A 15,888-nucleotide genomic window follows, 5' to 3' on the forward strand; every position below is an offset into this window, starting at 1 on the left:
AAAGTTCGTATTCTGGAAAAATAACTAATTTCCGCAGTCAGGATGGCCGAGCGGTTAAGGCGTCAGATTTAAGCTCTGATCCTCGAAAGAGGGCGTGGGTTCGAACTCCACTTCTGACAAATTCTTTCTTATCATTTCTTCCGCAAAGAAACCCTATCCGTTTTTTCGAGGAGAGAGACTGCGAATTTAATCTTTGTAAAAAAAGTTCGTATTCTGAAAAATAACTAATTTCCGCAGTTCGGTTGGCCGAGCGGTTAAGGCGTCAGATTTAAGCTCTGATCCTGGAAAGAGGGCGTGGGTTCGAACCCCACTTCTAACAATTTCATTCCTTTCATTTCTTCCGTAAAGAAACTCAATCCGTTTTTTCGAGGAGAGAGACTGTGAATTTAATCTCTCAAAAAAGTTCGTATTCTGGAAAAATAACTTACTTCCGCAGTCAGGATGGCCGAGCGGTTAAGGCGTCAGATTTAAGCTCTGATCCTCGAAAGAGGGCGTGGGTTCGAACCCCACTTCTGACAAATTATTTCCTTTCATTTCTTCCGCAAAGAAACTCATTCCGTTTTGTCGAGGAGAGAGACTGCGAATTTGATCTTTAAAAAAAACTTCGTATTCTGGAAAAATAACTAATTTCCGCAGTCAGGATGGCCGAGCGGTTAAGGCGTCAGATTTAAGCTCTGATCCTCGAAAGAGGGCGTGGGTTCGAACCCCACTTCTAACAAATTCATTCCTTTCATTTCTTCCGTAAAGAAACTCAATCCCTTTTTTCGAGGAGAGAGACTGTTAATTTAATCTCTCAAAAAAGTTCGTATTCTGGAAAAATAACTTATCTCCGCAGTCAGGATGGCCGAGCGGTTAAGGCGTCAGATTTAAGCTCTGATCCTCGAAAGAGGGCGTGGGTTCGAATCCCACTTCTAACAACTTCATTCCATTCATTTCTTCCGTAAAGAAACTCAATCCGTTTTTTCGAGGAGAGAGACTGTGAATTTAATCTCTCAAAAAAGTTCGTATTCTGGAAAAATAACTAATTTCCGCAGTCATTATGGCCGAGCGGTTAAGGCGTCAGATTTAAGCTCTGATTCTCGAAAGAGGGCGTGGGTTGGAAACCCACTTCTTACAAAATCTTTCCTTTCATTTCTTCCGCAAAGAAACTCAATCCGTTTTTTCGAGGAGAGAGACTGCGAATTTAATCTTTGTAAAAAAGTTCGTTTTCTGAAAAATAACTAATTTCCGCAGTCATGATGGCCGAGCGGTTAAGGCGTCAGATTTAAGCTCAGATCCTCGAAAGAGGGCGTGGGTTCGAACCCCACTTCTAACAAACTCATTCCTTTTATTTTTTCCGTAAAGAAACTCAATCCGTTTTTTCGAGGAGAGAGACTGTTAATTTAATCTCTCAAAAAAAAATCCTATTCTGGAAAAATAACTTATTTCCGCAGTCAGGATGGCCGAGCGGTTAAGGCGTCAGATTTAAGCTCTGATCCTCGAAAGAGGGCGTGGGTTCGAACCCCACTTCTGACAAATTATTTCCTTTCATTTCTTCCGCAAAGAAACTCATTCCGTTTTGTCGAGGAGAGAGACTGCGAATTTGATCTTTAAAAAAAAGTTCGTATTCTGGAAAAATAACTAATTTACGCAGTCAGGATGGCCGAGCGGTTAAGGCGTCAGATTTAAGCTCTGATCCTCGAAAGAGGGCGTGGGTTCGAACCCCACTTCTGACAAATTCTTTCTTTTCATTTCTTCCGCAAAGAAACCCTATCCGTTTTTTCGAGGAGAGAGACTGTTAATTTAATCTCTCAAAAAAGTTCGTATTCTGGAAAAATAACTTATTTCCGCAGTCAGGATGGCCGAGCGGTTAAGGCGTCAGATTTAAGCTCTGATCCTCGGAAGAGGGCGTGGGTTCGAATCCCACTTCTAACAAATTCATTCCATTCATTTCTTCCGTAAAGAAACTCAATCCGTTTTTTCGAGGAGAGAGACTGTGAATTTAATCTCTTGAAAAAGTTCGTATTCTGGAAAAATAACTAATTTCCGCAGTCAGGATGGCCGAGCGGTTAAGGCGTCAGATTTAAGCTCTGATTCTCGAAAGAGGGCGTGGGTTCGAAACCCACTTCTTACAAAATCTTTCCTTTCATTTCTTCCCCAAAGAAACTCAATCCGTTTTTTCGAGGAGAGAGACTGCGAATTTAATCTTTGTAAAAAAAGTTCGTATTCTGAAAAATAACTAATTTCCGCAGTCAGGATGGCCGAGCGGTTAAGGCGTCAGATTTAAGCTCTGATCCTCGAAAGAGGGCGTGGGTTCGAACCCCACTTCTAACAAATTCATTCCTTTCATTTCTTCCGTAAAGAAACTCAATCCGTTTTTTCGAGGAGAGAGACTGTGAATTTAATCTCTCAAAAAAAATCGTATTCTGAAAAATAACATATTTCCGCAGTCAGGATGGCCGAGCGGTTAAGGCGTCAGATTTAAGCTCTGATCCTCGAAAGAGGGCGTGGTTTCGAATCCCACTTCTAACAAATTCATTCCATTCATTTCTTCCGTAAAGAAACTCAATCCGTTTTTTCGAGGAGAGAGACTGTGAATTTAATCTCTCAAAAAAGTTCGTATTCTGGAAAAATAACTAATTTCCGCAGTCAGGATGGCCGAGCGGTTAAGGCGTCAGATTTAAGCTCTGATTCTCGAAAGAGGGCGTGGGTTCGAAACCCACTTCTTACAAAATCTTTCCTTTCATTTCTTCCGCAAAGAAACTCAATCCGTTTTTTCGAGGAGAGAGACTGCGAATTTAATCTTTGTAAAAAAAGTTCGTTTTCGGAAAAATAACGAATTTCCGCAGTCAGGATGGCCGAGCGGTTAAGGCGTCAGATTTAAGCTCTGATCCTCCAAAGAGGGCGTGGGTTCGAACCCCACTTCTAACAAATTCATTCCTTTCATTTCTTCCGTAAAGAAACTCAATCCGTTTTTTCGAGGAGAGAGACTGTTAATTTAATCTCTCAAAAAAATCCTATTCTGGAAAAATAACTTATTTCCGCAGTCAGGATGAACGAGCGGTTAAGGCGTCAGATTTAAGCTCTGATCCTCGAAAGAGGGCGTGGGTTCGAACCCCACTTCTGACAAATTATTTCCTTTCATTTCTTCCGCAAAGAAACTCATTCCGTTTTGTCGAGGAGAGAGACTGCGAATTTGATCTTTAAAAAAAAGTTCGTATTCTGGAAAAATAACTAATTTACGCAGTCAGGATGGCCGAGCGGTTAAGGCGTCAGATTTAAGCTCTGATCCTCGAAAGAGGGCGTGGGTTCGAACCCCACTTCTGACAAATCCTTTCTTTTCATTTCTTCCGCAAAGAAACCCTATCCGTTTTTTCGAGGAGAGAGACTGCGAATTTAATCTTTCTAAAAAAAGTTCGTATTCTGAAAAATAACTAATTTCCGCAGTCAGGATGCCCGGCGGTTAAGGCGTCAGATTTAAGCTCTGATCCTCGAAAGAGGGCGTGGGTTCGAATCCCACTTCTAACAAATTCATTTCTTCCGTAAAGAAACTCAATCCGTTTTTTCGAGGAGAGAGACTGTGAATTTAATCTCTCAAAAAAGTTCGTATTCAGGAAAAATAACTTATTTCCGCAGTCAGGATGGCCGAGCGGTTTAGGCGTCAGATTTAAGCTCTGATCCTCGAAAGAGGGCGTGGGTTTGAACCCCACTTCTAACAAATTCATTCCATTCATTTCTTCCGTAAAGAAACTCAATCCGTTTTTTCGAGGAGAGAGACTGTGAATTTAATCTCTCAAAAAAGTTCGTATTCTGGAAAAATAACTAAGTTCCGCAGTCAGGATGGCCGAGCGGTTAAGGCGTCAGATTTAGGCTCTGATTCTCGAAAGAGGGCGTGGGTTCGAAACCCACTTCTTACAAAATCTTTCCTTTCATTTCTTCCGCAAAGAAATTCTATCCGTTTTTTCGAGGAGAGAGACTGCGAATTTAATCTTTGTAAAAAAAAAGTTCGTATTCTGAAAAATAACCAATTTCCGCAGTCAGGATGGCTGAGCGGTTAAGGCGTCAGATTTAAGCTCTGATCCTCGAAAGAAGGTGTGGGTTCGAACCCCACTTCTGACAAATTCTTTCTTATCATTTCTTCCGCAAAGAAACCCTATCCGTTTTTTCGAGGAGAGAGACTGCAAATTTAATCTTTGTAAAAAAAGTTCGTATTCTGAAAAATAATTAATTTCCGCAGTCAGGTTGGCCGAGCGGTTAAGGCGTCAGATTTAAGCTCTGATCCTGGAAAGAGGGCGTGGGTTCGAACCCCACTTCTAACAAATTCATTCCTTTCATTTCTTCCGTAAAGAAACTCAATCCGTTTTTTCGAGGAGAGAGACTGTGAATTTAATCTCTCAAAAAAGTTCGTATTCTGGAAAAATAACTTATTTCCGCAGTCAGGATGGCCGAGCGGTTAAGGCGTCAGATTTAAGCTCTGATCCTCGAAAGAGGGCGTGGGTTCGAACCCCACTTCTGACAAATTCATTCGTTCATTTCTTCCGCAAAGAAACTCAATCCGTTTTTTCGAGGAGAGAGACTGCGAATTTAATCTCTCAAAAAAGTTCGTATTCAGGAAAAATAACTATTTTCCGCAGTCAGGATGGCCGAGCGGTTAAGGCGTCAGATTTAAGCTCTGATCCTCGAAAGAGGGCGTGGGTTCGAACCCCACTTCTGACAAATTCTTTCTTTTCATTTCTTCCGCAAAGAAACCCTATCCGTTTTTTCGAGGAGAGAGACTGTGAATTTAATCTCTCAAAAAAGTTCGTATTCTGGAAAAATAACTTATTTCCGCAGTCAGGATGGCCGAGCGGTTAAGGCGTCAGATTTAAGCTCTGATCCTCGAAAGAGGGCGTGGTTTCGAACCCCACTTCTTACAAATTATTTCCTTTCATTTCTTCCGCAAAGAAACTCATTCCGTTTTGTCGAGGAGAGAGACTGCGAATTTGATCTTTAAAAAAAAGTTCGTATTCTGGAAAAATAACTAATTTCCGCAGTCAGGATGGCCGAGCGGTTAAGGCGTCAGATTTAAGCTCTGATTCTCGAAAGAGGGCGTGGGTTCGACCCCACTTCTGACCAATTCTTTCTTTTCATTTCTTCCGCAAAGAAACCCTATCCGTTTTTTCGAGGAGAGAGACTGCGAATTTAATCTTTGTAAAAAAAGTTCGTATTCTGAAAAATAACTAATTTCCGCAGTCAGGATGGCCGAGCGGTTAAGGCGTCAGATTTAAGCTCTGATCCTCGAAAGAGGGCGTTGGTTCGAACCCCACTTCTGACAAATTATTTCCTTTCATTTCTTCCGCAAAGAAACTCATTCCGTTTTGTCGAGGAGAGAGACTGCGAATTTGATCTTTAAAAAAAAAGTTCGTATTCTGGAAAAATAACTTATTTCCGCAGTCAGGATGGCCGAGCGGTTAAGGCGTCAGATTTAAGCTCTGATCCTCGTAAGAGGGCGTGGGTTCGAACCCCACTTCTGACAAATTCTTTCTTTTCATTTCTTCCGCAAAGAAACCCTATCCGTTTTTTCGAGGAGAGAGACTGCGAATTTAATCTTTCTAAAAAAAGTTCGTATTCTGAAAAATAACTAATTACCGCAGTTAGGTTGGCCGAGCGGTTAAGGCGTCAGATTTAAGCTCTGATCCTGGAAAGAGGGCGTGGGTTCGAACCCCACTTCTAACAATTTCATTCCTTTCATTTCTTCCGTAAAGAAACTCAATCCGTTTTTTCGAAGAGAGAGACTGTGAATTTAATCTCTCAAAAAAGTTCGTATTCTGGAAAAATAACTTATTTCCGCAGTCAGGATGGCCGAGCGGTTAAGGCGTCAGATTTAAGCTCTGATCCTCGAAAGAGGGCGTGGGTTCGAACCCCACTTCTGACAAATTATTTCCTTTCATTTCTTCCGCAAAGAAACTCAATCCGTTTTTTCGAGGAGAGAGACTGCGAATTTAATCTTTGTAAAAAAGTTCGTTTTCTGAAAAATAACAAATTTCCGCAGTCAGGATGGCCGAGCGGTTAAGGCGTCAGATTTAAGCTCAGATCCTCGAAAGAGGGCGTGGGTTCGAACCCCACTTCTAACAAATTCATTCCTTTCATTTCTTCCGTAAAGAAACTCAATCCGTTTTTTCGAGGAGAGAGACTGTTAATTTAATCTCTCAAAAAAGTTCGTATTCTGGAAAAATAACTTATTTCCGCAGTCAGGATGGCCGAGCGGTTAAGGCGTCAGATTTAAGCTCTGATCCTCGAAAGAGGGCGTGGGTTCGAATCCCACTTCTAACAAATTCATTCCATTCATTTCTTCCGTAAAGAAACTCAATCCGTTTTTTCGAGGAGAGAGACTGTGAATTTAATCTCTTGAAAAAGTTCGTATTCTGGAAAAATAACTAATTCCCGTAGTCAGGATGGCCGAGCGGTTAAGGCGTCAGATTTAAGCTCTGATTCTCGAAAGAGGGCGTGGGTTCGAAACCCACTTCTTACAAAATCTTTCCTTTCATTTCTTCCCCAAAGAAACTCAATCCGTTTTTTCGAGGAGAGAGACTGCGAATTTAATCTTTGTAAAAAAAGTTCGTATTCTGAAAAATAACTAATTTCCGCAGTCAGGATGGCCGAGCGGTTAAGGCGTCAGATTTAAGCTCTGATCTTCGAAAGAGGGCGTGGGTTCGACCCCACTTCTGACAAATTCTTTCTTTTCATTTCTTCCGCAAAGAAACCCTATCCGTTTTTTCGAGGAGAGAGACTGCGAATTTAATCTTTCTAAAAAAAGTTCGTTTTCTGAAAAATTACTACTATCCGCAGTCAGGATGGCCGAGCGGTTAAGGCGTCAGATTTAAGCTCTGATCCTCGAAAGAGGGCGTGGGTTCGAATCACACTTCTGACAAATTCTTTCCTTTCATTTCTTCCGCAAAGAAACTCAAACTGTTTTGTCGAGGAGAGAGACTGCGAATTTGATCTCTCAAAAAAATTTCGTATTCTGGAAAAATAACTTGTTTACGCAGTCAGGATGGCCGAGCAGTTAAGGCGTCAGATCTAAGCTCTGATCCTCGAAAGAAGGCGTGGGTTCGAACCCCACTTCTGACAAATTCTTTCTTATCATTTCTTCCGCAAAGAAATTCTATCCGTTTTTTCGAGGAGAGAGACTGCGAATTTAATCTTTGTAAAAAAAAAGTTCGTATTCTGAAAAATAACCAATTTCCGCAGTCAGGATGGCCGAGCGGTTAAGGCGTCAGATTTAAGCTCTGATCCTCGAAAGAAGGTGTGGGTTCGAACCCCACTTCTGACAAATTCTTTCTTATCATTTCTTCCGCAAAGAAACCCTATCCGTTTTTTCGAGGAGAGAGACTGCAAATTTAATCTTTGTAAAAAAAGTTCGTATTCTGAAAAATAACTAATTTCCGCAGTCAGGTTGGCCGAGCGGTTAAGGCGTCAGATTTAAGCTCTGATCCTGGAAAGAGGGCGTGGGTTCGAACCCCACTTCTAACAAATTCATTCCTTTCATTTCTTCCGTAAAGAAACTCAATCCGTTTTTTCGAGGAGAGAGACTGTGAATTTAATCTCTCAAAAAAGTTCGTATTCTGGAAAAATAACTTATTTCCGCAGTCAGGATGGCCGAGCGGTTAAGGCGTCAGATTTAAGCTCTGATCCTCGAAAGAGGGCGTGGGTTCGAACCCCACTTCTGACAAATTCATTCGTTCATTTCTTCCGCAAAGAAACTCAATCCGTTTTTTCGAGGAGAGAGACTGCGAATTTAATCTCTCAAAAAAGTTCGTATTCAGGAAAAATAACTATTTTCCGCAGTCAGGATGGCCGAGCGGTTAAGGCGTCAGATTTAAGCTCTTATCCTCGAAAGAGGGCGTGGGTTCGAACCCCACTTCTGACAAATTCTTTCTTTTCATTTCTTCCGCAAAGAAACCCTATCCGTTTTTTCGAGGAGAGAGACTGCGAATTTAATCTTTCTAAAAAAAGTTCGTTTTCTGAAAAATTACTACTATCCGCAGTCAGGATGGCCGAGCGGTTAAGGCGTCAGATTTAAGCTCTGATCCTCGAAAGAGGGCGTGGGTTCGAATCACACTTCTGACAAATTCTTTCCTTTCATTTCTTCCGCAAAGAAACTCAAACTGTTTTGTCGAGGAGAGAGACTGCGAATTTGATCTCTCAAAAAAATTTCGTATTCTGGAAAAATAACTTGTTTACGCAGTCAGGATGGCCGAGCAGTTAAGGCGTCAGATCTAAGCTCTGATCCTCGAAAGAAGGCGTGGGTTCGAACCCCACTTCTGACAAATTCTTTCTTATCATTTCTTCCGCAAAGAAATTCTATCCGTTTTTTCGAGGAGAGAGACTGCGAATTTAATCTTTGTAAAAAAAAAGTTCGTATTCTGAAAAATAACCAATTTCCGCAGTCAGGATGGCCGAGCGGTTAAGGCGTCAGATTTAAGCTCTGATCCTCGAAAGAAGGTGTGGGTTCGAACCCCACTTCTGACAAATTCTTTCTTATCATTTCTTCCGCAAAGAAACCCTATCCGTTTTTTCGAGGAGAGAGACTGCAAATTTAATCTTTGTAAAAAAAGTTCGTATTCTGAAAAATAACTAATTTCCGCAGTCAGGTTGGCCGAGCGGTTAAGGCGTCAGATTTAAGCTCTGATCCTGGAAAGAGGGCGTGGGTTCGAACCCCACTTCTAACAAATTCATTCCTTTCATTTCTTCCGTAAAGAAACTCAATCCGTTTTTTCGAGGAGAGAGACTGTGAATTTAATCTCTCAAAAAAGTTCGTATTCTGGAAAAATAACTTATTTCCGCAGTCAGGATGGCCGAGCGGTTAAGGCGTCAGATTTAAGCTCTGATCCTCGAAAGAGGGCGTGGGTTCGAACCCCACTTCTGACAAATTCATTCGTTCATTTCTTCCGCAAAGAAACTCAATCCGTTTTTTCGAGGAGAGAGACTGCGAATTTAATCTCTCAAAAAAGTTCGTATTCAGGAAAAATAACTATTTTCCGCAGTCAGGATGGCCGAGCGGTTAAGGCGTCAGATTTAAGCTCTTATCCTCGAAAGAGGGCGTGGGTTCGAACCCCACTTCTGACAAATTCTTTCTTTTCATTTCTTCCGCAAAGAAACCCTATCCGTTTTTTCGAGGAGAGAGACTGTGAATTTAATCTCTCAAAAAAGTTCGTATTCTGGAAAAATAACTTATATCCGCAGTCAGGATGGCCGAGCGGTTAAGGCGTCAGATTTAAGCTCTGTTCCTCGTAAGAGGGCGTGGGTTCGAACCCCACTTCTGACAAATTCTTTCTTTTCATTTCTTCCGCAAAGAAACCCTATCCGTTTTTTCGAGGAGAGAGACTGCGAATTTAATCTTTCTAAAAAAGTTCGTATTCTGAAAAATAACTAATTTCCGCCGTCAGGATGGCCGAGCGGTAAAGGCGTCAGATTTAAGATCTGATCCTCGAAAGAGGGCGTGGGTTCGAATCCCACTTCTAACAAATTCATTTTATTCATTTCTTCCGTAAAGAAACTCAATCCGTTTTTTCGAGGAGAGAGACTGTGAATTTAATCTCTCAAAAAAGTTCGTATTCTGGAAAAATAACTAAGTTCCGCAGTCAGGATGGCCGAGCGGTTAAGGCGTCAGATTTAAGCTCTGATCCTCGAAAGAGGGCGTGGGTTCGAACCCCACTTCTGACAAATTATTTCCTTTCATTTCTTCCGCAAAGAAACTCATTCCGTTTTGTCGAGGAGAGAGACTGCGAATTTGATCTTTAAAAAAAAAGTTCGTATTCTGGAAAAATAACTAATTTCCGCAGTCAGGATGGCCGAGCGGTTAAGGCGTCAGATTTAAGCTCTGATCCTCGAAAGAGGGCGTGGGTTCGAACTCCACTTCTGACAAATTCTTTCTTATCATTTCTTCCGCAAAGAAACCCTATCCGTTTTTTCGAGGAGAGAGACTGCGAATTTAATCTTTGTAAAAAAAGTTCGTATTCTGAAAAATAACTAATTTCCGCAGTTCGGTTGGCCGAGCGGTTAAGGCGTCAGATTTAAGCTCTGATCCTGGAAAGAGGGCGTGGGTTCGAACCCCACTTCTAACAATTTCATTCCTTTCATTTCTTCCGTAAAGAAACTCAATCCGTTTTTTCGAGGAGAGAGACTGTGAATTTAATCTCTCAAAAAAGTTCGTATTCTGGAAAAATAACTTACTTCCGCAGTCAGGATGGCCGAGCGGTTAAGGCGTCAGATTTAAGCTCTGATCCTCGAAAGAGGGCGTGGGTTCGAACCCCACTTCTGACAAATTATTTCCTTTCATTTCTTCCGCAAAGAAACTCATTCCGTTTTGTCGAGGAGAGAGACTGCGAATTTGATCTTTAAAAAAAACTTCGTATTCTGGAAAAATAACTAATTTCCGCAGTCAGGATGGCCGAGAGGTTAAGGCGTCAGATTTAAGCTCTGATCCTCGAAAGAGGGCGTGGGTTCGAACCCCACTTCTAACAAATTCATTCCTTTCATTTCTTCCGTAAAGAAACTCAATCCCTTTTTTCGAGGAGAGAGACTGTTAATTTAATCTCTCAAAAAAGTTCGTATTCTGGAAAAATAACTTATCTCCGCAGTCAGGATGGCCGAGCGGTTAAGGCGTCAGATTTAAGCTCTGATCCTCGAAAGAGGGCGTGGGTTCGAATCCCACTTCTAACAACTTCATTCCATTCATTTCTTCCGTAAAGAAACTCAATCCGTTTTTTCGAGGAGAGAGACTGTGAATTTAATCTCTCAAAAAAGTTCGTATTCTGGAAAAATAACTAATTTCCGCAGTCATTATGGCCGAGCGGTTAAGGCGTCAGATTTAAGCTCTGATTCTCGAAAGAGGGCGTGGGTTCGAAACCCACTTCTTACAAAATCTTTCCTTTCATTTCTTCCGCAAAGAAACTCAATCCGTTTTTTCGAGGAGAGAGACTGCGAATTTAATCTTTGTAAAAAAGTTCGTTTTCTGAAAAATAACTAATTTCCGCAGTCATGATGGCCGAGCGGTTAAGGCGTCAGATTTAAGCTCAGATCCTCGAAAGAGGGCGTGGGTTCGAACCCCACTTCTAACAAACTCATTCCTTTTATTTTTTCCGTAAAGAAACTCAATCCGTTTTTTCGAGGAGAGAGACTGTTAATTTAATCTCTCAAAAAAAAATCCTATTCTGGAAAAATAACTTATTTCCGCAGTCAGGATGGCCGAGCGGTTAAGGCGTCAGATTTAAGCTCTGATCCTCGAAAGAGGGCGTGGGTTCGAACCCCACTTCTGACAAATTATTTCCTTTCATTTCTTCCGCAAAGAAACTCATTCCGTTTTGTCGAGGAGAGAGACTGCGAATTTGATCTTTAAAAAAAAGTTCGTATTCTGGAAAAATAACTAATTTACGCAGTCAGGATGGCCGAGCGGTTAAGGCGTCAGATTTAAGCTCTGATCCTCGAAAGAGGGCGTGGGTTCGAACCCCACTTCTGACAAATTCTTTCTTTTCATTTCTTCCGCAAAGAAACCCTATCCGTTTTTTCGAGGAGAGAGACTGTTAATTTAATCTCTCAAAAAAGTTCGTATTCTGGAAAAATAACTTATTTCCGCAGTCAGGATGGCCGAGCGGTTAAGGCGTCAGATTTAAGCTCTGATCCTCGGAAGAGGGCGTGGGTTCGAATCCCACTTCTAACAAATTCATTCCATTCATTTCTTCCGTAAAGAAACTCAATCCGTTTTTTCGAGGAGAGAGACTGTGAATTTAATCTCTTGAAAAAGTTCGTATTCTGGAAAAATAACTAATTTCCGCAGTCAGGATGGCCGAGCGGTTAAGGCGTCAGATTTAAGCTCTGATTCTCGAAAGAGGGCGTGGGTTCGAAACCCACTTCTTACAAAATCTTTCCTTTCATTTCTTCCCCAAAGAAACTCAATCCGTTTTTTCGAGGAGAGAGACTGCGAATTTAATCTTTGTAAAAAAAGTTCGTATTCTGAAAAATAACTAATTTCCGCAGTCAGGATGGCCGAGCGGTTAAGGCGTCAGATTTAAGCTCTGATCCTCGAAAGAGGGCGTGGGTTCGAACCCCACTTCTAACAAATTCATTCCTTTCATTTCTTCCGTAAAGAAACTCAATCCGTTTTTTCGAGGAGAGAGACTGTGAATTTAATCTCTCAAAAAAAATCGTATTCTGAAAAATAACATATTTCCGCAGTCAGGATGGCCGAGCGGTTAAGGCGTCAGATTTAAGCTCTGATCCTCGAAAGAGGGCGTGGTTTCGAATCCCACTTCTAACAAATTCATTCCATTCATTTCTTCCGTAAAGAAACTCAATCCGTTTTTTCGAGGAGAGAGACTGTGAATTTAATCTCTCAAAAAAGTTCGTATTCTGGAAAAATAACTAATTTCCGCAGTCAGGATGGCCGAGCGGTTAAGGCGTCAGATTTAAGCTCTGATTCTCGAAAGAGGGCGTGGGTTCGAAACCCACTTCTTACAAAATCTTTCCTTTCATTTCTTCCGCAAAGAAACTCAATCCGTTTTTTCGAGGAGAGAGACTGCGAATTTAATCTTTGTAAAAAAAGTTCGTTTTCGGAAAAATAACGAATTTCCGCAGTCAGGATGGCCGAGCGGTTAAGGCGTCAGATTTAAGCTCTGATCCTCCAAAGAGGGCGTGGGTTCGAACCCCACTTCTAACAAATTCATTCCTTTCATTTCTTCCGTAAAGAAACTCAATCCGTTTTTTCGAGGAGAGAGACTGTTAATTTAATCTCTCAAAAAAATCCTATTCTGGAAAAATAACTTATTTCCGCAGTCAGGATGAACGAGCGGTTAAGGCGTCAGATTTAAGCTCTGATCCTCGAAAGAGGGCGTGGGTTCGAACCCCACTTCTGACAAATTATTTCCTTTCATTTCTTCCGCAAAGAAACTCATTCCGTTTTGTCGAGGAGAGAGACTGCGAATTTGATCTTTAAAAAAAAGTTCGTTTTCTGGAAAAATAACTAATTTACGCAGTCAGGATGGCCGAGCGGTTAAGGCGTCAGATTTAAGCTCTGATCCTCGAAAGAGGGCGTGGGTTCGAACCCCACTTCTGACAAATCCTTTCTTTTCATTTCTTCCGCAAAGAAACCCTATCCGTTTTTTCGAGGAGAGAGACTGCGAATTTAATCTTTCTAAAAAAAGTTCGTATTCTGAAAAATAACTAATTTCCGCAGTCAGGATGCCCGGCGGTTAAGGCGTCAGATTTAAGCTCTGATCCTCGAAAGAGGGCGTGGGTTCGAATCCCACTTCTAACAAATTCATTTCTTCCGTAAAGAAACTCAATCCGTTTTTTCGAGGAGAGAGACTGTGAATTTAATCTCTCAAAAAAGTTCGTATTCAGGAAAAATAACTTATTTCCGCAGTCAGGATGGCCGAGCGGTTTAGGCGTCAGATTTAAGCTCTGATCCTCGAAAGAGGGCGTGGGTTTGAACCCCACTTCTAGCAAATTCATTCCATTCATTTCTTCCGTAAAGAAACTCAATCCGTTTTTTCGAGGAGAGAGACTGTGAATTTAATCTCTCAAAAAAGTTCGTATTCTGGAAAAATAACTAAGTTCCGCAGTCAGGATGGCCGAGCGGTTAAGGCGTCAGATTTAGGCTCTGATTCTCGAAAGAGGGCGTGGGTTCGAAACCCACTTCTTACAAAATCTTTCCTTTCATTTCTTCCGCAAAGAAATTCTATCCGTTTTTTCGAGGAGAGAGACTGCGAATTTAATCTTTGTAAAAAAAAAGTTCGTATTCTGAAAAATAACCAATTTCCGCAGTCAGGATGGCCGAGCGGTTAAGGCGTCAGATTTAAGCTCTGATCCTCGAAAGAAGGTGTGGGTTCGAACCCCACTTCTGACAAATTCTTTCTTATCATTTCTTCCGCAAAGAAACCCTATCCGTTTTTTCGAGGAGAGAGACTGCAAATTTAATCTTTGTAAAAAAAGTTCGTATTCTGAAAAATAATTAATTTCCGCAGTCAGGTTGGCCGAGCGGTTAAGGCGTCAGATTTAAGCTCTGATCCTGGAAAGAGGGCGTGGGTTCGAACCCCACTTCTAACAAATTCATTCCTTTCATTTCTTCCGTAAAGAAACTCAATCCGTTTTTTCGAGGAGAGAGACTGTGAATTTAATCTCTCAAAAAAGTTCGTATTCTGGAAAAATAACTTATTTCCGCAGTCAGGATGGCCGAGCGGTTAAGGCGTCAGATTTAAGCTCTGATCCTCGAAAGAGGGCGTGGGTTCGAACCCCACTTCTGACAAATTCATTCGTTCATTTCTTCCGCAAAGAAACTCAATCCGTTTTTTCGAGGAGAGAGACTGCGAATTTAATCTCTCAAAAAAGTTCGTATTCAGGAAAAATAACTATTTTCCGCAGTCAGGATGGCCGAGCGGTTAAGGCGTCAGATTTAAGCTCTGATCCTCGAAAGAGGGCGTGGGTTCGAACCCCACTTCTGACAAATTCTTTCTTTTCATTTCTTCCGCAAAGAAACCCTATCCGTTTTTTCGAGGAGAGAGACTGTGAATTTAATCTCTCAAAAAAGTTCGTATTCTGGAAAAATAACTTATTTCCGCAGTCAGGATGGCCGAGCGGTTAAGGCGTCAGATTTAAGCTCTGATCCTCGAAAGAGGGCGTGGTTTCGAACCCCACTTCTTACAAATTATTTCCTTTCATTTCTTCCGCAAAGAAACTCATTCCGTTTTGTCGAGGAGAGAGACTGCGAATTTGATCTTTAAAAAAAAGTTCGTATTCTGGAAAAATAACTAATTTCCGCAGTCAGGATGGCCGAGCGGTTAAGGCGTCAGATTTAAGCTCTGATTCTCGAAAGAGGGCGTGGGTTCGACCCCACTTCTGACCAATTCTTTCTTTTCATTTCTTCCGCAAAGAAACCCTATCCGTTTTTTCGAGGAGAGAGACTGCGAATTTAATCTTTGTAAAAAAAGTTCGTATTCTGAAAAATAACTAATTTCCGCAGTCAGGATGGCCGAGCGGTTAAGGCGTCAGATTTAAGCTCTGATCCTCGAAAGAGGGCGTTGGTTCGAACCCCACTTCTGACAAATTATTTCCTTTCATTTCTTCCGCAAAGAAACTCATTCCGTTTTGTCGAGGAGAGAGACTGCGAATTTGATCTTTAAAAAAAAAGTTCGTATTCTGGAAAAATAACTTATTTCCGCAGTCAGGATGGCCGAGCGGTTAAGGCGTCAGATTTAAGCTCTGATCCTCGTAAGAGGGCGTGGGTTCGAACCCCACTTCTGACAAATTCTTTCTTTTCATTTCTTCCGCAAAGAAACCCTATCCGTTTTTTCGAGGAGAGAGACTGCGAATTTAATCTTTCTAAAAAAAGTTCGTATTCTGAAAAATAACTAATTTCCGCCGTCAGGATGGCCGAGCGGTAAAGGCGTCAGATTTAAGATCTGATCCTCGAAAGAGGGCGTGGGTTCGAAGCCCACTTCTAACAAATTCATTTTATTCATTTCTTCCGTAAAGAAACTCAATCCGTTTTTTCGAGGAGAGAGACTGTGAATTTAATCTCTCAAAAAAGTTCGTATTCTGGAAAAATAACTAAGTTCCGCAGTCAGGATGGCCGAGCGGTTAAGGCGTCAGATTTAAGCTCTGATCCTCGTAAGAGGGCGTGGGTTCGAACCCCACTTCTGACAAATTCTTTCTTTTCATTTCTTCCGCAAAGAAACCCTATCCGTTTTTTCGAGGAGAGAGACTGCGAATTTAATCTTTCTAAAAAAAGTTCGTATTCTGAAAAATAACTAATTATCGCAGTTAGGTTGGCCGAGCGGTTAAGGCGTCAGATTTGAGCTCTGATCCTGGAAAGAGGGCGTGGGTTCGAACCCCACTTCTAACAATTTCATTCCTTTCATTTCTTCCGTAAAG

General features: G+C 41.5%; 47 non-coding genes across 47 annotated transcripts; all 47 read left to right on the forward strand.

Annotated features, from left to right (window-relative positions):
• Positions 1-36: 36 nt before the first annotated feature.
• On the forward strand, positions 37-119 carry TRNAL-UAA (transfer RNA leucine (anticodon UAA)). Its single transcript has one exon. It is a non-coding gene; the product is annotated as a tRNA-Leu (tRNA).
• A 316-nt stretch (positions 120-435) lies between these two features.
• Positions 436-518, forward strand: TRNAL-UAA (transfer RNA leucine (anticodon UAA)). The gene has a single exon. It is a non-coding gene; the product is annotated as a tRNA-Leu (tRNA).
• Positions 519-635: 117 nt separating this feature from the next.
• Positions 636-718, forward strand: TRNAL-UAA (transfer RNA leucine (anticodon UAA)). Its single transcript has one exon. It is a non-coding gene; the product is annotated as a tRNA-Leu (tRNA).
• Positions 719-834: 116 nt separating this feature from the next.
• TRNAL-UAA (transfer RNA leucine (anticodon UAA)) lies at positions 835-917 on the forward strand. Its single transcript has one exon. It is a non-coding gene; the product is annotated as a tRNA-Leu (tRNA).
• A 515-nt stretch (positions 918-1,432) lies between these two features.
• Positions 1,433-1,515, forward strand: TRNAL-UAA (transfer RNA leucine (anticodon UAA)). Its single transcript has one exon. It is a non-coding gene; the product is annotated as a tRNA-Leu (tRNA).
• A 117-nt stretch (positions 1,516-1,632) lies between these two features.
• TRNAL-UAA (transfer RNA leucine (anticodon UAA)) lies at positions 1,633-1,715 on the forward strand. The gene has a single exon. It is a non-coding gene; the product is annotated as a tRNA-Leu (tRNA).
• Positions 1,716-1,831: 116 nt separating this feature from the next.
• TRNAL-UAA (transfer RNA leucine (anticodon UAA)) lies at positions 1,832-1,914 on the forward strand. Its single transcript has one exon. It is a non-coding gene; the product is annotated as a tRNA-Leu (tRNA).
• A 316-nt stretch (positions 1,915-2,230) lies between these two features.
• On the forward strand, positions 2,231-2,313 carry TRNAL-UAA (transfer RNA leucine (anticodon UAA)). The gene has a single exon. It is a non-coding gene; the product is annotated as a tRNA-Leu (tRNA).
• A 514-nt stretch (positions 2,314-2,827) lies between these two features.
• Positions 2,828-2,910, forward strand: TRNAL-UAA (transfer RNA leucine (anticodon UAA)). Its single transcript has one exon. It is a non-coding gene; the product is annotated as a tRNA-Leu (tRNA).
• A 315-nt stretch (positions 2,911-3,225) lies between these two features.
• On the forward strand, positions 3,226-3,308 carry TRNAL-UAA (transfer RNA leucine (anticodon UAA)). Its single transcript has one exon. It is a non-coding gene; the product is annotated as a tRNA-Leu (tRNA).
• Positions 3,309-3,813: 505 nt separating this feature from the next.
• Positions 3,814-3,896, forward strand: TRNAL-UAG (transfer RNA leucine (anticodon UAG)). Its single transcript has one exon. It is a non-coding gene; the product is annotated as a tRNA-Leu (tRNA).
• A 119-nt stretch (positions 3,897-4,015) lies between these two features.
• TRNAL-UAA (transfer RNA leucine (anticodon UAA)) lies at positions 4,016-4,098 on the forward strand. The gene has a single exon. It is a non-coding gene; the product is annotated as a tRNA-Leu (tRNA).
• A 316-nt stretch (positions 4,099-4,414) lies between these two features.
• Positions 4,415-4,497, forward strand: TRNAL-UAA (transfer RNA leucine (anticodon UAA)). The gene has a single exon. It is a non-coding gene; the product is annotated as a tRNA-Leu (tRNA).
• A 115-nt stretch (positions 4,498-4,612) lies between these two features.
• TRNAL-UAA (transfer RNA leucine (anticodon UAA)) lies at positions 4,613-4,695 on the forward strand. The gene has a single exon. It is a non-coding gene; the product is annotated as a tRNA-Leu (tRNA).
• Positions 4,696-5,210: 515 nt separating this feature from the next.
• Positions 5,211-5,293, forward strand: TRNAL-UAA (transfer RNA leucine (anticodon UAA)). The gene has a single exon. It is a non-coding gene; the product is annotated as a tRNA-Leu (tRNA).
• Positions 5,294-5,411: 118 nt separating this feature from the next.
• On the forward strand, positions 5,412-5,494 carry TRNAL-UAA (transfer RNA leucine (anticodon UAA)). Its single transcript has one exon. It is a non-coding gene; the product is annotated as a tRNA-Leu (tRNA).
• A 316-nt stretch (positions 5,495-5,810) lies between these two features.
• On the forward strand, positions 5,811-5,893 carry TRNAL-UAA (transfer RNA leucine (anticodon UAA)). Its single transcript has one exon. It is a non-coding gene; the product is annotated as a tRNA-Leu (tRNA).
• Positions 5,894-6,208: 315 nt separating this feature from the next.
• On the forward strand, positions 6,209-6,291 carry TRNAL-UAA (transfer RNA leucine (anticodon UAA)). Its single transcript has one exon. It is a non-coding gene; the product is annotated as a tRNA-Leu (tRNA).
• A 515-nt stretch (positions 6,292-6,806) lies between these two features.
• On the forward strand, positions 6,807-6,889 carry TRNAL-UAA (transfer RNA leucine (anticodon UAA)). The gene has a single exon. It is a non-coding gene; the product is annotated as a tRNA-Leu (tRNA).
• Positions 6,890-7,208: 319 nt separating this feature from the next.
• TRNAL-UAA (transfer RNA leucine (anticodon UAA)) lies at positions 7,209-7,291 on the forward strand. Its single transcript has one exon. It is a non-coding gene; the product is annotated as a tRNA-Leu (tRNA).
• Positions 7,292-7,607: 316 nt separating this feature from the next.
• On the forward strand, positions 7,608-7,690 carry TRNAL-UAA (transfer RNA leucine (anticodon UAA)). The gene has a single exon. It is a non-coding gene; the product is annotated as a tRNA-Leu (tRNA).
• A 115-nt stretch (positions 7,691-7,805) lies between these two features.
• On the forward strand, positions 7,806-7,888 carry TRNAL-UAA (transfer RNA leucine (anticodon UAA)). The gene has a single exon. It is a non-coding gene; the product is annotated as a tRNA-Leu (tRNA).
• A 117-nt stretch (positions 7,889-8,005) lies between these two features.
• Positions 8,006-8,088, forward strand: TRNAL-UAA (transfer RNA leucine (anticodon UAA)). The gene has a single exon. It is a non-coding gene; the product is annotated as a tRNA-Leu (tRNA).
• Positions 8,089-8,407: 319 nt separating this feature from the next.
• TRNAL-UAA (transfer RNA leucine (anticodon UAA)) lies at positions 8,408-8,490 on the forward strand. Its single transcript has one exon. It is a non-coding gene; the product is annotated as a tRNA-Leu (tRNA).
• Positions 8,491-8,806: 316 nt separating this feature from the next.
• On the forward strand, positions 8,807-8,889 carry TRNAL-UAA (transfer RNA leucine (anticodon UAA)). Its single transcript has one exon. It is a non-coding gene; the product is annotated as a tRNA-Leu (tRNA).
• A 115-nt stretch (positions 8,890-9,004) lies between these two features.
• Positions 9,005-9,087, forward strand: TRNAL-UAA (transfer RNA leucine (anticodon UAA)). Its single transcript has one exon. It is a non-coding gene; the product is annotated as a tRNA-Leu (tRNA).
• A 116-nt stretch (positions 9,088-9,203) lies between these two features.
• Positions 9,204-9,286, forward strand: TRNAL-UAA (transfer RNA leucine (anticodon UAA)). The gene has a single exon. It is a non-coding gene; the product is annotated as a tRNA-Leu (tRNA).
• A 116-nt stretch (positions 9,287-9,402) lies between these two features.
• Positions 9,403-9,485, forward strand: TRNAL-UAA (transfer RNA leucine (anticodon UAA)). The gene has a single exon. It is a non-coding gene; the product is annotated as a tRNA-Leu (tRNA).
• Positions 9,486-9,601: 116 nt separating this feature from the next.
• TRNAL-UAA (transfer RNA leucine (anticodon UAA)) lies at positions 9,602-9,684 on the forward strand. Its single transcript has one exon. It is a non-coding gene; the product is annotated as a tRNA-Leu (tRNA).
• Positions 9,685-9,802: 118 nt separating this feature from the next.
• On the forward strand, positions 9,803-9,885 carry TRNAL-UAA (transfer RNA leucine (anticodon UAA)). The gene has a single exon. It is a non-coding gene; the product is annotated as a tRNA-Leu (tRNA).
• Positions 9,886-10,201: 316 nt separating this feature from the next.
• TRNAL-UAA (transfer RNA leucine (anticodon UAA)) lies at positions 10,202-10,284 on the forward strand. The gene has a single exon. It is a non-coding gene; the product is annotated as a tRNA-Leu (tRNA).
• A 117-nt stretch (positions 10,285-10,401) lies between these two features.
• TRNAL-UAA (transfer RNA leucine (anticodon UAA)) lies at positions 10,402-10,484 on the forward strand. Its single transcript has one exon. It is a non-coding gene; the product is annotated as a tRNA-Leu (tRNA).
• Positions 10,485-10,600: 116 nt separating this feature from the next.
• TRNAL-UAA (transfer RNA leucine (anticodon UAA)) lies at positions 10,601-10,683 on the forward strand. The gene has a single exon. It is a non-coding gene; the product is annotated as a tRNA-Leu (tRNA).
• Positions 10,684-11,198: 515 nt separating this feature from the next.
• Positions 11,199-11,281, forward strand: TRNAL-UAA (transfer RNA leucine (anticodon UAA)). Its single transcript has one exon. It is a non-coding gene; the product is annotated as a tRNA-Leu (tRNA).
• A 117-nt stretch (positions 11,282-11,398) lies between these two features.
• Positions 11,399-11,481, forward strand: TRNAL-UAA (transfer RNA leucine (anticodon UAA)). Its single transcript has one exon. It is a non-coding gene; the product is annotated as a tRNA-Leu (tRNA).
• Positions 11,482-11,597: 116 nt separating this feature from the next.
• On the forward strand, positions 11,598-11,680 carry TRNAL-UAA (transfer RNA leucine (anticodon UAA)). The gene has a single exon. It is a non-coding gene; the product is annotated as a tRNA-Leu (tRNA).
• A 316-nt stretch (positions 11,681-11,996) lies between these two features.
• TRNAL-UAA (transfer RNA leucine (anticodon UAA)) lies at positions 11,997-12,079 on the forward strand. The gene has a single exon. It is a non-coding gene; the product is annotated as a tRNA-Leu (tRNA).
• A 514-nt stretch (positions 12,080-12,593) lies between these two features.
• TRNAL-UAA (transfer RNA leucine (anticodon UAA)) lies at positions 12,594-12,676 on the forward strand. The gene has a single exon. It is a non-coding gene; the product is annotated as a tRNA-Leu (tRNA).
• A 315-nt stretch (positions 12,677-12,991) lies between these two features.
• On the forward strand, positions 12,992-13,074 carry TRNAL-UAA (transfer RNA leucine (anticodon UAA)). Its single transcript has one exon. It is a non-coding gene; the product is annotated as a tRNA-Leu (tRNA).
• A 505-nt stretch (positions 13,075-13,579) lies between these two features.
• On the forward strand, positions 13,580-13,662 carry TRNAL-UAG (transfer RNA leucine (anticodon UAG)). The gene has a single exon. It is a non-coding gene; the product is annotated as a tRNA-Leu (tRNA).
• Positions 13,663-13,781: 119 nt separating this feature from the next.
• TRNAL-UAA (transfer RNA leucine (anticodon UAA)) lies at positions 13,782-13,864 on the forward strand. The gene has a single exon. It is a non-coding gene; the product is annotated as a tRNA-Leu (tRNA).
• Positions 13,865-14,180: 316 nt separating this feature from the next.
• Positions 14,181-14,263, forward strand: TRNAL-UAA (transfer RNA leucine (anticodon UAA)). Its single transcript has one exon. It is a non-coding gene; the product is annotated as a tRNA-Leu (tRNA).
• A 115-nt stretch (positions 14,264-14,378) lies between these two features.
• Positions 14,379-14,461, forward strand: TRNAL-UAA (transfer RNA leucine (anticodon UAA)). Its single transcript has one exon. It is a non-coding gene; the product is annotated as a tRNA-Leu (tRNA).
• Positions 14,462-14,976: 515 nt separating this feature from the next.
• On the forward strand, positions 14,977-15,059 carry TRNAL-UAA (transfer RNA leucine (anticodon UAA)). The gene has a single exon. It is a non-coding gene; the product is annotated as a tRNA-Leu (tRNA).
• Positions 15,060-15,177: 118 nt separating this feature from the next.
• Positions 15,178-15,260, forward strand: TRNAL-UAA (transfer RNA leucine (anticodon UAA)). The gene has a single exon. It is a non-coding gene; the product is annotated as a tRNA-Leu (tRNA).
• A 117-nt stretch (positions 15,261-15,377) lies between these two features.
• TRNAL-UAA (transfer RNA leucine (anticodon UAA)) lies at positions 15,378-15,460 on the forward strand. Its single transcript has one exon. It is a non-coding gene; the product is annotated as a tRNA-Leu (tRNA).
• Positions 15,461-15,576: 116 nt separating this feature from the next.
• On the forward strand, positions 15,577-15,659 carry TRNAL-UAA (transfer RNA leucine (anticodon UAA)). Its single transcript has one exon. It is a non-coding gene; the product is annotated as a tRNA-Leu (tRNA).
• The last annotated feature ends 229 nt before the right edge of the window (positions 15,660-15,888 follow it).

This window comes from Leiobunum rupestre, chromosome 1 (genome assembly GCF_980474605.1).
Source record: "Leiobunum rupestre chromosome 1, qqLeiRupe1.1.hap1, whole genome shotgun sequence".
Taxonomy (NCBI): domain Eukaryota; kingdom Metazoa; phylum Arthropoda; class Arachnida; order Opiliones; family Sclerosomatidae; genus Leiobunum; species Leiobunum rupestre.